Genomic DNA, 13,271 nt, shown 5'->3' with positions numbered 1-13,271 from the left:
ATAGGTCACCTGTGGGGGAATTGAACTTGGACACTTTTTTGATTCTGGATCTACCTCATTTTATTTTGTAAGAAAACCCAGAAATGACTCGCTGAAAGAATCCACATAAAAATGATATGTAGGAGTTTTTGAATTAAAATAAGCCATAAATAAGTAATAAATCCTCGATAGGCACATTGGAAATGGATAGCAATAATGTTGTGTTTTCTGCCTTACTCTCAAAGCACAGACATTTATTATAATTCAATGCCATTCATTGTACTTGTCTGGCATTTATAAAATTCTCATCATAGTATTAGAGTAAGAACCCATTTCCTAGGAAGTATTGTTGTAATAAACTGTAATTAGTGGCGTGGAAACAGCCATAATTCAGTTTTGGAAGGAAAAGTCATGTGGACAGCTAAATATTTGCGAGCCTATCTGCTGAGCGTTTCAGGCTGGGTGCACACCTGGAACGCATGGCCCCCACGCCGCCCTGGGCAGGGCTCTTGCTGGAGGCAGCCACACTCCTTAGTTTGGGGGTTGCCTTTCACCCAGGCCACTGGTTTTTCCTCTGCTGCCCTGAGGACAGCCATGTCCTAGGGCCCTATCCTGACACCGGCCTCTGTTGTTTTACAGCCTGCTCCTCCCAATGCACAGAAAGACCATCATCAAACGCAAGCCCTGCAGCCCACCTGGAAGAGGAAGCCGGGCAGGTGTTGGCAGGCCAGGCTCACCATGACACCGTGTGAGACCTCGGGCTACAACACGGGACTCGGGTGCTGCTCTGACCCCTCGTGTCTTGTGTTGCAGCCGGAGGGACGCAGGTCTGCAGCAGAGCCTGCTCCCTGCCCGGGACTCGGACTCGACATGGAAGCAGCGTGGAGACCACAGGAAGGAAGGTGGGTGTAGTGCCAGGCAGTGTGGCCTGCGGGCAGCCCCCTGCCCGGCCCCTCCTTGGTCTGCGATCAGTCTTGGTCAGAGTTTCGCTCATCCCTGGTCTGTATCAGGTACTGGGGGCCAGCTGCCTGGGCCCTGCCCGCTTGAACCTGGGCTTTGAGAATGCTCTCTGCTCATCTCCCCTAATCCCCCACCCCAGGTCTGGGGAGCGGAGCTCCAGGGTGAGGCTTGAAGTGCCGCAAGGAAGGCAGCTGCTCCCTAAACATCTCTCCTATTGGTGGGAGAGCCCACTGTTAAACCTGCCTTCCCACAGGGACAACACACATTGCATTTTTAGGAATTGTCTATTAAATGTGAGTAGTTTCTTCAAGGCGGTAGATTAAACCACTACAGGCATCACCTGGGTTTCATTGATTACATTACTTTCCCACGTGACAGCGACTTGAGAGGGAAATGAAATCAGATGGTGAATTTCAATAGGAAGGAAGCTGCCACACAAGACCCTCAAACTGGAGGTGGAAAGTGTCCCCCCACCCTCTCATGTCAGTCACAGCACTAGGGCCGGAGCTCGGGACACTGCGTCCAGAGAGTGACCATTGCCTTTATAACTGGAGTCGGTGGGTCATATTTCTGCAAAGCTCCTGGCCCTGGGGTAGAGTCCTTCAGCCAGATCCTGACCAGCCTCCGGCCCCAGGACCATCTGGATGTGCTCCCCCCAACACGGTCAGTTCTCAGTATAAAGCATCCCTTTATTCCTTCATTTTCCACTGGCTTCATGTTTTCGTGGTGCTCACAGGACCTCCTCTTTTAGAAGGAATTTACTAGTTTTTAAATGTAATAGGTTCAGCATTTTTCCTTCTCTTGGAATGATGTGGAGGGCAGTGGAATAAAATAAGAGATTATATTTAAACAAAACTGATGGGAAACCGGGTTGCTGAGAAGGTGGGGATGAAACGATGGTTTATGGTTGGTCCTCGAATTCTTCTCAGGCAGTCAGTGCCTTTATTTAGGAAAATCTCGGGATGCAGAGTGGTTTGGCAGACCTCAAAGAATCCATAGAAACATCTAGATTGCCTTTTGTTAGAAATGAACAATTATTGGGGGGAGGTAGGGGAGAACAGAAAAGCAAGGTGGAGGAAAGAGAGCGGGTCAAATGGCAGGGGTTTTATTGTGCAATTAGAAGTTGTCGTGTTGGAGTTCCTGTTGTGCCTCAGCAGGTTTAGAACCTGACATATTGTCCGTGAGGATGCAGGTTCAATCCCTGGCCTTGCTCAGTGGGTTAAGGATCCAGCATTCTGGAAAGCTGTGGCATAGATTACTGATGCACCTGGGATTTGGTGGTGTTGTGGTTGTGGCTGTGGTGTAGGTCTCAGCCGCATCTCCAATTCACCCCATAGCCTGGGACAGGTGCCACAAGTGTGGCCCTAAAAAGAAAAAAAAAAAAAAAAGTTGTCATGTTGCTGAAGAAGAACCCATCCTGTGTCTCCCAGTGTTCCCTGAGGTTTTGTTACACTCACAAAGGCCTTGTGTGAATGGGGTTCTGTTTCTTGGTTTTGGTGGAACTTGGTAGAAGGGGCTGAGTTTCAAGTTCATGGCATGTTTGAGGTGGCCTGATGATTTGTAAACTGAACTAATATAGGAGAAATATTAGCTTGGAGACCATAGGAACATTCATCCTTCAAGAAACTTAAGAAATCCTGGTGGGGAGGCGTGATGGTTAGTTTTATGTGTCAGCCTAGCTGGGCTTCAGTGACCAGATATTTGGTCAAACATTCTGGATGTTTCTGTGAAAGCGTTTTGGTTGGTTGTTTTGTTGGATGTGATTAACATTAAATGGGTGGAGTAAACCACCTTACCCTCCAGAGGGTGAGTGGGCCTCATCCATTCCTTGAAGCCTCCCTGGAACAAAGACTGATTTCCCTGGAGCAAAAAGGAATTCTGCCAGCAGACAGCCTTTGGACTTGAACGGCAGCAGCTCTTCCCTGAGCCTTCAGTTTGCCAGCCTACCCTGCAGGTTTTGGATTTACTAAGCTTCTGCAATCGCACGAGCCAATTTTTTTTTTTTTTAAATGTCCCTTTCTCTCTTTCTATATATCTCTACACATCTATTGGTTTTGTTTCTCTGGAGAACTCCAATGTAGGAGAGGAGATCAGATTTCCATAGTCAGAGAATGAGGGGCTGAGACAGTCTTATCCAGATTATTTGAGGAGTTCCCATCATGGCTCAGTGGTTAACAAATCCAACTAGTATTCATAAGGATGTGGGTTCAAATCCTGGCCTCACCAGTGGGTTAAGGATCCGATGTTACTGTGAGCTGTGGTGTAGGTTGCAGACGTGGCTCAGATCTGGTGTGGCTGTGGCCAGCAGCTGCAGCTCCGATTAGACCCCTAGTCTGTGAATTGACATATGCTTGCAGGTACATCCCTAAAAGACAAAAAAAAAGGGGGGGGGGAATTATTTGAGTCAGGGAGACTGCTGACATACAGGTGAAGACTTATTTTGTTTTTTAAATTGAATTCTAGTTTAATTTTGTTGTGGTCAGAGAACATATTCTTTATGATTGCAATGCTTGAAATTTATTGACTTGTTTAATGGCCCGATAAATAGTCTATTCCATATGCACTTGAAAAGAATGTGTTTTCTGCGGTTGTTGGGTGGAGTGTTCTATAAATGTCAATTAGGTAAACTTGGCGGATGGTGTTCATATTTTCTGTTATCTCTACTGATATTTCTATCTGCTTATTCTAGAGATCACTGAGAGAAGAGTTTTGAAATATCCAAGTTAAGATGAAGGATTTTTTTGGTTCTCTCATTTTTTGCTCTAGCTCTTTGCACGTGAAAGCATGTTATTGGATACATATATTTAGGATTGTCGTGTCCTGTAAAATTGATCCTTTCATCGTTATAAAATATTCCTCTTTCACTGGTGATAATCCTTGTCCTGAAATCTACTTTCTCTGTTATCAACAGAGCTGTACTAGCTTTATTCTGATTAGTATTTGTGTAGCATGTATCTTTGAACCCTTTTTTTACTTCCAAGTAAATCACTTTTGAAGTAAATTCCAACGTGTGTCCTTATATTTAATGTGTACCTGCTGTATGTAAATAACATATTGTTGAATCTTTTTAAAAAAATCCAAATGATCTTTTATTGAAGTGTCTAGTTCATTGACAGTTACTATAATTACTCATGTGGTTGGGTTAAACAATTTTGTTCCTACTTTCTATTTATCCCATCCGTCCTTCGTTCCTTGTTTCATGCTTTCTCTTGAATTAATCAAACACTTTTTGGTATTCCATTTTGACTCTTTTACTTGCTTTTCGGCTATACTGGTTGATGAATAGATAGATAAATAGATGGATGGGTAATTTAGTGGCTGTTCAAGGGGTTACAGTATGCAGCCTTAAGTTATCACAATTGATCTTGAATTAATATCATACCCCTACAGAAGCAATGTAAGAATCTTAAAACTGTATTTAACTCCATTTCTTGCTTCGTGCTATTTTAGTTGTGTATTTTACTTCTATATTTGTTATAAACCCCTCCACACGTTGTTACTGCTTTTAATTTTAAAATTAACAGTCAATAGTTTTCCCAAATCCTTTTGCTTTTGAAATAGTTATAGACTCACAGGGAAGTTGCAAATCAGGGTGGAGAATCCTGTGTATCCTTTATCCATCTTCTCCCAACGGTAACATCTTACCTGTACAATATCAAATTGATTTTGGTACAATACTGTTAACTATGACATATTCAGATTTCACTCATTTTCCCTGATGAGAGTATATGAGTGTATATGTATAGTTCTACGCAATTTTACCACATGTATAGATTTGTATTATATAAAACTGAGATATTGATACTGTCCCATGCATCCCAAGGAACTCCCTTGGGCTACCCTCCTATTTTTTTTGGCCACGCTCACAGCATGCAGAAGTTCCCAGGCCAGGGATCGAACCTGAGCCACTGAAGTGACAACCCCAAATCCTTAACCACTAGGCTACTAGGGAGCTCCCTGTTTTACCCCTTTGTACTGACCCATCCCCCCAAGCTCTATCCTCTGGCAGCTGTTAATTTGTTCTCCCTCTTTATGATACTGACATTTTGAGAGTTTTATAAATGGGGTTATACAGTATGCAGTCTTTTTAAATTGGCATTTTACACTTAGAAGAACGTCCCTGAGATCCATGCAGTATGTATCACCTATCAGTAGTCTGCTCCTTTTTATCGCCAAGCAGTATTCCATTGTAGCATAGTTTGTTTATCCATTTATGTATTGAAGGACATCTGGGCTATTTCCATATTTGGGCTATTAGGAACAAAGCTGCTATAAACATTCATATACAGGTTTTCGTGTGGGCATAAATTTTCATTTCTCTGGGATAAACATCCAAATATGTGTGCTGGGTCAAATAATAAGTATATATTTAGTTTTACAAGAAATTGCCAAACTATTTTCCAGATTGATTGTCCCATTTTTACATTCCCAATAGCAGAGTATGAGAGATTCAATTTCTCCACAGCCACAACAGCAGTTATTATTTTTAAAATTTTAGTCCTTCTGTAGGTCATGATATCTCATTGTGGTTTTAATTTGCATCACTCTAATGTCGAATGATGTTGAACAACTTCTGTTGATTTGCCATCCGTAAATCCTTTTCTGGGTGAAATGTCTGTTAATGTCTTTTGCTCATTTTCTCATTGGATTGCTTACTTTATTACTGTTGCATTTGAGTTCTTGTATCTGTTCTAGGTACAAGTTCTTTGTCAGATATATAGTTTGCAAGTATTTCCTCTCAGTCTGTGGCTTGCATTTTTTTTCTTTTTCCTTTTATTACTCAATGAATTTATTACATTTATAGTTGTACAATGATCATCACAATCCAATTTTATAGGATTTCCATCCCACAACCCCAGCGCATCCCCCCACCCCCCAAACTGTCTCCTTTGGAAACCAAAAGTTTTTCAAAGTCTGTGAGTCAGTATCTGTTCTGCAAAGAAGTTCAGTCTGTCCTTTTTTCAGACTCCACATGTCAGTGGAGTTGGCGTCTCATTGTATGGCTGACTTCACTTACCATGGTAATTTCTAGGTCCATCCATGTTGCTAAAAATGCTGGTATTTCTTTCCTTTTAATGGCTGAGTAATATTCCATTCTGTATATGTACAACATCTTCTTGATCCACTCCTCTGTCGATAGACATTTAGGTTGTTTCCATGTCTTGGCTATTGAAAATAGTGCTGCAATGAACATCAGAGTACATGTGTCTTTTCGAGTCCTGGTTTTCTCTGGATAGATGCCCAGGAGTGGGATTGCTGGATCAAATGGTAATTCTATGTTTAGTTTTCTGAGGAATGTCCACACTGTTTTCCACAGTGGTTGCACCAATTTTCACTCCCACCAACAGTGTACTAGGGTTCCTTTTTCTCCACACCCTCTCTAGCCCTTCTTGTTTGTAGACTTTTGGATGATGGCCATTCTGGCTGGTGTAAGGTGGTACCTCATAGTGGTTTTGATTTGCATTTCTCTATAATGAGTGATGTTGAACATCTTTTCATGTGTTTTTTTTGGCCATCTTTATGTCTTCTTTGGAGAGCTGTCTGTTTAGATCTTCTGCGCATTTTTTTGATGAGGTTGTTTGTTTTTTTGGTGTTGAGCAGTAGGAGGTGTGTATAAATTTTGGAGATGAATCCCTTGTCAGTTGATTCACTTGCAAAGATTTTCTCCCATTCTGTGGGTTGTCTTTTTGTTTTGTTTAGGGTTTCCTTTGCTGTGCAGAAACTTTGAGTTTGATTAGGTGCCATTTGTTTATTTTTGTTTTTATCGTCAGTACTCTAAGAGGTGGATCTGAGAAGCTGTTGCTGTCGTTGATGTCAGAGAGGGTTTGGCCTATGTTTTCCTCGAAGAGTTTTATGGTGTCTGGTTTTATATCTAGATCTTTAATCCATTTTGAGTTTATTTTTGTGTGTGATGTTAGGGAGTGTTCTCATTTCATTCTTTTCCTTGTGGCTGTCCACTTTTCCCAGCACCACCTATTGAATAGGCTGTCTTTTCTCCATTTGTATATTCTTGCCTCCTTTGTCATAGATGAGTTGGCTGTAGGTGTGTGGCAGTCTGTGTCATCCTCTTCTGGTCTTTCAACTTTTAACTTTTTATGAAGCAAAAAAGTTTTAAATTTTTATGAAGTTTAATTTAGCGATGTGTTCCTTTAGGAATTATACATTTGGAGTTCCCGTCGTGGCGCAGTGGTTAATGAATCCGACTAGGAACCATGAGGTTGAGGGTTCAGTCCCTGCGCTTGCTCAGTGGGTTAACGATCCAGCGTTGCCGTGAGTTGTGGTGTAGGTCGCAGACGTGGCTCGGATCCTGCGTTGCTGTGGCTCTGGCGTAGGCCGGAGACTACAGCTCCGATTAGACCCCTAGCCTGGGAACCTCCATATGCCGCGGGAGTGGCCCAAGAAATAGCAAAATGACAAAAAAAAAAAAAAAGGAATTATACATTTAGTGTCATGGCTAATCACTAATGATGTTGAATTTAGCACTAGGTTCCACAGATTTTCTCCTGTGTTTTCTTCCAAAAGTGTTAAAGTTTTACATTTAAAGTGAATATTTTATTTGTTTGTTTGTTTTTCTGTCTTTTCTAGGGCCACACCCATGGCACGTGGAGGCTCCCAGGCTAGGGGTCTAATTGGAGCTGTAGCCACCAGCCTATACCAAAGCCACAGCTATGCCAGAGCCAAGCCACATCTGTGACCTACACCACAGCTCATGGCAACGCCAGATCCCCAACCCACTGAGCAAGGCCAGGGATCGAACCCGCAACCTCATGGTTCCTAGTCGAATTCTTTAACCACTGATCAATGACAGGAACTCCATGAATAATTTTTAATATAAGATGTGAGGTATAAATTACGGGTGTTTTTGTTTTGTTTTGTTTTTGCCAATTGCTCCAGCACCCTTTACTGACTAGACTAGGCTTTCTTCATGGAATTCAATCTGTACTTTTTTCAGAAAATGGTTAGGCATATTTGTGTGGGTCTATTTCTGGGTTCTCTATTCTGTGTCATTGATCTATGTGTTTATTCTTCCAGCAATACTGCACTGTCTTGGATACTGTAGCTCTAGAGTAAGTCTAAAAATTCCTCCCACTTTATTCTTCTTGTCAAAGCTGTTCTGGCTCTTGTAGTCCCTTTGCCTTCTGTATATGTTTTGTTTATTAAAAGAAAAATTTTATTAAAGTATTATTGATTTACAATGTTCTGTCAATTTCTGATGTACAGCAGAGTGACCCAGATATATGTATGTATACACACATAATTTTTTGGTCATATTATCTTCCATCATGTTCTATCACAAGTGATTGGATATAGTTCCTTGTGCTGTACAGCAGACCTCATCGCTTATCCATTCTAAATGTAATAGTTTGTATCTACTAACCCAACATTCCCAGTCAATCCCACTCCCTTCCCCTTCTCCCTTGGCAACCACAAGTCTGTTCTACATGTCTGTGAGTCTGTTTCTGTTCTAAAGATAGGTTCATTTGTGCTGTATTTTAAATTCCACATATACGTGATATCATGGTATTTGTCATATATATTTTAGAATAAGCTTGTCTTCCATTTTCTCTTTAAAAAGAGAAGCATTTTATTTTTATTTTATTTTGTTTTGCTTTTTAGGGCCACACATGCAGCATATGGAAGTTCCCAGGCTAGGGGTCCAATTAGAGTTACAGCTGCTAGCCTATGTCACAGCCACAGCAACATCAGATCCAAGCCTCATTTGTGACTTACATCTCAGCTTGTGGCAACGCTGGATCCTTAGCCCACTGAGGGAGGCCAGGGATTGAACCTGTATCCACATGGACACCAGCTGGGTGCGTTGGTGCGTTACCGCTGAGCCACAATGGGAACTCCAAGAGAAGCATTTTAAATAGTCTTTTATGTTTACCCACATCTTCACCATTTCCTGGACTCCCCTTCATACAGGTCTAGGTCTTTATAGGATCATTTCCCCTTAAATTTTTTTTTTTTTTTTGCAGTATAGTTATTGGTAATAAATTCTACTTTTATTTGTCTAAAAATGTCTATACTTTGTCAACATCTTTGAAGGATAGCTTCACTGGGTATAGAGTTGTTGACTAATATTTTCTTTCTTTCTTATTTTATTTATTTATTTATTTATTTATTTATTTTGTCTTTTTGCCTTTTCTAGGGCCGCTCCCTTGGCATATGGAGATTCCCAGGCTAGGGGTCTAATCGGAGTTGTAGCCACTGGCCTATGCCAGAGCCACAGCAACGAGGGATCCAAGCCGTGTCTGCAACCTACACCACAGCTCACAGCCACGCCAGATCCTTAACCCACTGAGCAAGGCCAGGGATCGAACCTGCAACCTCATGGTTCCTGGTCAGATTCGTTAACCACTGCTCCACGACAGGAACTCCCCGACTAATATTTTCTTTTAGCACTTTGAAAATGTCATTCTACTGTCTTGTGGTGTCCGTAGCTTCTGATGAGAAATTAGTCATTATTGATACTGTTGTTCCCCTAAATGTAATGTGTCCCCCTCCCCACTTTGGCTGCTTTAAGATTTTTTTCTCTTCCTGTTTGGTTTTCTTTTCTTTTCTTCTTCTTCTTCTTCTTTTTTTTTTTTTTTTTTTTGTCTTTTTTCTTTTTAGGGCCGCACCTGCAGCATTTGGAGGTTCCCAGGCTAAGGTTGAATCAGAGCTGCATCTGCCAGCCACAGCCACAGCCACAGCAATATAGGATCTGAGTTGTGTTGTGACCTACAACTTGGTTCACAATAACGCTGGATCCTTAACCCACTGAGTGAGGCCAGGGATCGAACTCGCGTCCTCATGGATGCTAGCTGTGTTCATTAACCACTTAGCCACAATGGGAACTCCCCTCTTTGGTTTTCTGAGGTTTGACTATAATGTGCCTTTGTATTTATCTTGCATGGGATTCAGTTAGATTCTTGTATGTGGATTGTCTTCATCAACTTTTCAAAAATTTTGTTCACTATCTCTATATTTATTCCCCACTGTCTTGTCTTCTTCTGGGACTCTATGCATACACACACACACACACACACACACACACAGACACACACACACACATAAATAAAGCATATATATTTTAAGTTTTACTGAAGTATAGTTGATTTACAAGGTTGTGATAATTTCTGCTATACAGCACAGTGATTCAGTCATACATATACACATATCCCTTCTTGGACTGATAGTATCTCCAGATGTTCTTGCTTTTCATCATTATCTTTTCTCTATGTAGTTCAATTGGGGTACTTTCTATTGATCTTTGATTTTACCGATCATTTATTCCTTTGCACCCAGTTTTCAGTTAAGCCCTCCAGTGAATTCTTTATTAAGAATTTTATATTTTCAAATTCTCTAAAGAATTATTTGAGAGTTTCCATTGTGCCTCTGTGAGTTAAGGACCTGCCATTGTCTCTGTGCAGAAGCAGATTTAATCCCTGACTTCACTCAGTGGGTTAAGTATCCAGTGTTGCTACAAGCTGTGGCATAAGCCACAGGTGCAGGTCTGATTTGACCCTTAGCCTGGAAACTTCTCTATGCAGCAGGTGTGGCTGTAAAAAGAAAAAAAAAAAGAATTATTTGATTCTTTTTAAGAGTTTCTCTTTTAGAATTTTCTATCTGTTCACCTATCTTACATATTTTTTCTCTAAATTCTTTAACATGTTTATAGTAATTATTTTTAAGATCCTTGTTTGGTAATATGAATATCTGAATGATTCACTTATCTGCCTAATTTACTGTTTTTTCTTGTGATATGGATCACATGTTCTAGTAATTTTTTCTGAATGCTGAACATTAAAGGCTCTGGGCAACATTGTCTTTAAAGATTGTTAAGTCAAATTACTAGCAGTGTCAGATATTCTTGATCTTGTTTCTGCTTGTTTTTAGTGTATATATATATATTAGTATGTGTGTGTATATATATATTAGTGTGTATATATATATGTTATATCTAATATATATATGTATACACATACATACTCTCATTTTGGGGAAATGGATTATAACAAATTTCACAGGAAAATAGTAGACTAAGTCCTTAGGACCAATGAAGTTCCCAATGCATATTTTAGAATCTAAGTGTTCATTATTTAGATATAATTGAAAAATGGTGGAGGCACAAGTTTCCATGAATTTATTGAAAGAGGATCTTTTCGTACTCTAGCCTAATTCCAGTCATTTTAGATGTCAGGAGTATTCTGGTTTTAGGTCTGAAAACTTAACCTCTTTTGACACATCTTATTAATCACTTGATGTGATTCTCACCACAATTCTTAAATCTTTGTATCACAGGTCCCTGTATCACAAGTAATGAGACAAACTTGCAAAAAGTTATCAACAAAGATGTTTTTGGCACCATTGTTTATAATACCAAAAAAAGGGGAAACAACCCAAATGACTATCAGTACATGATTGATCAAATAAATACCATAAATTCTTTTTTTTTCTAGGGCTGCACTTGCAACCTAAGGAGGTTCCCAGGCTAGGGGTCAAATCGTAGCTATAGCTGCTGGCCTGCAACACAGCCACAGCAAAGTGCAATCCGAGCTGCATCTGCAAACTACACCACAGCTCATGGAAATGCTGGATCCTTAACCCACTGAGTGAAGCCAGGGGTGGGACCTGCATCCTCATATATACCAATCAGATTCGTTTCTGCTGCGCCACAGTGGGAATTCCTATACCATAAATTCTATACAACAGAATGATGTACAAATAATATATCTATATTTAAAGGCAAAGGAAAATTTGTCCATTATGTATTAAATGAGAAAATCTTACTAAACCAAGTATATAACATAATCCATTTTTCATTAACAAAATATTGGAGTGTATGGAAAAACTCTCTATGTATATATACATGTATTTTTAAGAAAACATCTTCAGAAGTAATACAACGAATCATTTTAACTTTACTTTTGAAAAGATTTACATTGAGAATCCCCAAGACTGCACGTTATGTTTGATGATACACTAGTAGGACTCAGAGGACTCAGAAAAGCTATTATTATCATGGTTATAGTTTATTACAGCAAAAAGGTACATATTAAAATCATCAAGGGGAAAAGGCACACAGGATGGAGTCCAGGAAAAACCAGGACAAGCTTCTGTTCTTACCCAGTGAAGTCATACAGAAAGTACTTAATTCTCTCAGCAATTACATGTGACAACACATGTGCAATGTCACCAACTGGGGAAGCTCATAAATGGAGAAGATTACTGAGGCTTGGTGTCTGGGGCTCAGTGACTTATGATGCAGACCCCACATTCCAGAGGTTAGACTGAAACTGTGGACTCAAAGCCTCAGGCATACAGAAACAGTTTTCACCATGATCACATTATTGTCATAAACTCTATGGTGTGGTCCAAGGCTTCATTCAGACATACAGAGATACTCTCATCAGGCAGGATTCAGTGAAGCTCCAAGGCCATCTCCAAGAACTGGGCCAAGGGCAAGTCCTGCAGATCTTGGGAAGGTGTGGGTTTGAGCAGCCCAAGCCTGCTGAGTTAACTCTTTATCATATGACACTTTTCTTGTTTTTAGTGCTTTGCAGTGATCACACATTGCTTTTCTCATCACAAACTATCTAAACTAGTTCTGTTCTACAAGAATGGAAATGCATCAGAGACATTTATGTGCTGTCATTCTAATATTGTTTGATGTCACCACATTCAAACTCTATATTACAACTTTCTGAGCTGTCAGAAGTGACATCTCAATAACTATAGGTGAAACATATCATTATGAAATAACTTTCTGGCCAAGAATTATCTGAAATTATAAATAGTCTCATGAATTCATACCAGAGAAGGCCAGGAACCAACTCTCTTCATTTTGAAGAAAACCTCAGTCCACAGTGCCAAATGATTGGAAAGTCAGAAACAGCTTAGATAGGAAAGTGACTGAAAGAAGTGTTTGTGGCCCTAGCCACTTGAAACTCAATTTAAAACCATTTAGGAGTTCTCTTTCGGTGTAGCAGGTTAAGATCTGGCATAGTCACTGTAGTGGCTCAGGTTGCTGCTGTGGCATGGGTTTGATCCTTGCCCCAGGAACTTCCACATGCCCTGAGTGCAGCAAATAAACAAAGAAAAATTAAAAAATCCCCCCAAACCCCATTTAATTCTGGTGACTGTGTTGTGAATTATGGATCAGGGATTTCAGAAGCCTGGCTCATTTAGCGTCTGTTCATTTGTAAGCAGTTCTGATGATGGATTCAGAGACTGGCCATAGGCAAAAATACTGCACTCTCTCACCCTCATTGCCATGTTTTCCTAGCTGGCAACAAATAAAAGAACTGCTTACTGTAGGCCAAGTTCTCTGCCAATCGCTTCGATTA

The 13,271-nt window shown here is 40.4% G+C and overlaps 1 non-coding gene across 1 annotated transcript; it reads left to right on the top strand.

Annotated features, from left to right (window-relative positions):
• MIR187 (microRNA 187) lies at positions 729-806 on the top strand. The gene is given in 1 exon segment (NR_038602.1): positions 729-806. It is a non-coding gene; the product is annotated as a microRNA 187 (primary transcript).

This window comes from Sus scrofa, chromosome 6 (genome assembly GCF_000003025.6).
Source record: "Sus scrofa isolate TJ Tabasco breed Duroc chromosome 6, Sscrofa11.1, whole genome shotgun sequence".
In the NCBI taxonomy this organism is placed as follows: domain Eukaryota; kingdom Metazoa; phylum Chordata; class Mammalia; order Artiodactyla; family Suidae; genus Sus; species Sus scrofa.
Note: the sequence above shows the minus strand (reverse complement) of the source record. Positions and strands in the feature narration are given on the sequence as shown.